The sequence below is a fragment of the Apium graveolens genome, chromosome 6 (genome assembly GCF_009905375.1).
Source record: "Apium graveolens cultivar Ventura chromosome 6, ASM990537v1, whole genome shotgun sequence".
NCBI lineage: Eukaryota > Viridiplantae > Streptophyta > Magnoliopsida > Apiales > Apiaceae > Apium > Apium graveolens.
Window position 1 is genome coordinate 228,622,250 of NC_133652.1, and position 3,299 is coordinate 228,625,548.

Genomic DNA, 3,299 nt, shown 5'->3' on the forward strand with positions numbered 1-3,299 from the left:
CTGGTAGTATAACATGATGGTCTGGTAGTCCTGATTTGACATGTTGGATGTGAGAAGCTGCTGTGATATTTGTGCAAGGCCAACAAGTTGATCAACCATTAGATCATCAATTGTTGAAGGTTGAGATGCAGCTTCTTTTAGCCATTGGGATATGAGGTGAGGTTTTTGTGGTTGAGAGGTGGAAGATTGATTGGTTAGCTGTGAAGGAGATATGGTAATAGAACCACCTGTGACAGGAGTCATAGTTTGACTCATAGTTTGCATTGTGGTTATGACAGTGTGTTGTTCTCCACTTGTGGTGGGAACCTCCAGTTGAATTGGAGGGGATTTAGCTAGGTTATTGTCATGTGCACTGTTAAGTGGCATTTATGACACTTATTTATGTTCTAATAAGCTTTGAGTTGGTGTATTTGTAATCAAGTTATTTGTGTTTTAACGTGTTTTCAAGTGTTTTTACATTTCAGGCTTTGCTTCGTGAATCAGGTGAATTAGCATTATTTTGATGCTAATATGGTGTTTAGGATGTATTGGAATAAAACCTTGGAAGATTGGCTCGAAGCTGCAAGAAATAAAGAAGAAGGAAAAAATAATTTTTGGCAGAAGGCAGGCGCGCCCGCGCTGGTGTTGCGCGCGCCCGCGCTGGTGTTGCGCGCGCCCGCACCGATAGCGCAGAAAGGCAGCGCGGCCGCATTGGTGAAGCGCGCGGCCGCGCTGGGTCGGGATATTAAAATCCTGATTCTTTTATAATTCAAATTGTTGGACTCCTAGGATGCATGGACTACTATATAAGCATAACTTAGGTCATTTTTCAGGATATATTCAGAGTTATCAAGACATCAAGGAGGGAGAAGACGGCAAGAGACCTTTTGGCACAATTCAACAAGGGCGAAGATGAACTAGTTTATTCTTGTGAATCTTTGTTTTGAGTTATAATTTGGATGTTTGTTTCTTGTTTTGCTGAACCTATATTCTTGATTGTACTTTGGTTTATTTATTCGTATAAAGACTACATTTGCTATATCATGTTTTCATTGGAACCCACGTTGGCGATGAGTTCGATTATGGGCTAATCGTTATCGTGGGGTTCTAGCGGATTTATTTATGGAGTTCTTTAGTTAAATTGTTTGATGCCTTACTGTGTGGTGATTGTATGATATCCTAGTATTGGTTGTGCGTATTCGTCTTATGAGCGTCGCGAACTTATAAGATAGTGTGTTAATTCTTAATGAAGCGAAAGTGAATTTAAGGATTTAGAACTTACCATGCTAGCATAGGTTCATGTATTGATATGCATGATTCGTAGGTAATTTTAACCATCTTACTTGCCCTATGTAATCAAGATAGATAACTTGTGCTTAAACAGTTTTGTTGTCAAATTCTATAGACATATAGGGTCTAAATATAATTGGTGCCTATTCAGCTTTTATCTCTTTTGTGGATGTCTGGTAGAATGGTACTCGTGCAACGAAAGTTGGCGTTTATCAGTTTCGTGTTGTCTGATTAGTGGCATCACCATTGCATGCTAAGGTTGAGGATAATAAGGCTATTGAATGAAGTATTTAATGAAGTTAGAATCCCATGTATGTCATATATATTAATTCAATCAATCTTATTCTCGTAGTTATAATAGTTAGCGTAATTCTTAGTTATAAATATCCTCACTTATTATCGTCTTAGCATTGAATAATAACTATACATTGTTGCTTAGGTGCATGAATTAAATAGTTAACCAATATAGTCTCTGTGGGAACGAACTAGAAAAGATTCTATACTACTTGCGAACTCGTATACTTGCGTGTAATATTAGCGCGTGTTTAGCGACTAACAAGTTTTTAGCACTGCTGCCGGGGACTACAGTGTTAATTACTAGTTTATGTGCTTTCCATCAGTGGTCGTTAAAGTTCATTGACTCGGACATTGTTACTTATTTATTTCCTTATATTATTTCAGGTGATCTAGCGAGGGTGTATGCATACGCGTTCGCGTACTCATAAGAGAACACTGGATAAAGCCGAAGAAGGACTTGTTGTAATTCGCAGGGAAGTTTTTGAGGAAGAAAAGAAGGTAGAAGAAGAAGAGAAAGTTAAAGAGCCAATTATAGTAGCTATGGGTGATCAAGCAGAAAATCCAAAGGCTTTGATGGACTATTCTAAGCCAAAGATTAATGACATTCAGTCTAGCATCATTAGACCAGCCATCACGACTAAAAATTTTGAGATCAACTCTAGCACGATCCAGATGATACAGAACTCAGTTCAGTTTGGGGGTTCTCCTACCGAGGACCCCAACATGCACATCAGGGATTTCATCGAGAACTGCGACACTTTCAAGTTCAATGGTGTAACTGAAGATGCTATCAAGCTGCGACTCTTCTCATTCTCTTTGAGGGACAAAGCTAAGTGCTGGTTACACTCTCTACCGGTAGGGTCTATCACAACTTTGGAAGATCTTGCTCAAAAGTTTCTCACTAAACTTTTTCCCATGGCGAAGACTATAGCAATCAGGAATGCTCTTACCCAGTTCGCGCAGCAAACTGGAGAATCTCTGTGTGAGGCTTGGGATCGATATAAGGAGATGCTAAGAAAGTTCCCACACCATGGCATGCCTGATTGGATAATTATCTACTATTTCTACAATGGATTGGGTCCTACTTCTAGGCCCATGCTTGAAGCAGCATCAGGAGGAGCCTTGTGGGCCAAGAGCTACGATGAAGCTTATGAACTTATTGAACTGATGGATGCTAATGAGTACCAGAATCCTTCCCAGAGACTGACACAGGGAAAAGTAGCAGGAATTCTGGAGTTGGATGCAGCAACTTCTATAGCTGCCCAACTTAAGGCTTTGACAATGAAGATGGACACTTTGGCTAATTATGGAGTTAATCAAATTACTAGTGTATGTGAGCTTTGTGCTGATGCCCATGAGACTGATTAGTGTGTAATTTCTAATGAATCAGCCCAGTTCGTGAGCAACTTCCAGCGATCACAGCAATCTGTGCCAGCCACCTATCATCCTAACAATCGCAATCATCCTAATTTCAGTTGGAGCAATGCTCAGAATACGGTCCAACAGCCTTATCAACAGGTATCCAGCTAAGTAGTACAACCCCCCTGGGTTTCAGCAACCGCAGTATGCACCAAAACAACAACTCTAGCTGCAACAACCTAATGAAAAATCTGAATTATAGGAGTTGAAGCTTTTGTGCAAGAGTCAAGTTGTTTCTATCAAGACCTTGGAAAATCAAATTGGCACAATTGCCAATGCCTTGCTAAATCATCAACCTGGTACATTGCCTAGTG

At 40.1% G+C, this 3,299-nt stretch overlaps 1 non-coding gene across 1 annotated transcript; it reads right to left on the minus strand.

Annotated features, from left to right (window-relative positions):
* Positions 1 to 2,496: 2,496 nt before the first annotated feature.
* On the minus strand, positions 2,497 to 2,603 carry LOC141670216 (small nucleolar RNA R71). Its single transcript, XR_012554457.1, has one exon. It is a non-coding gene; the product is annotated as a small nucleolar RNA R71 (small nucleolar RNA).
* Positions 2,604 to 3,299: the final 696 nt, after the last annotated feature.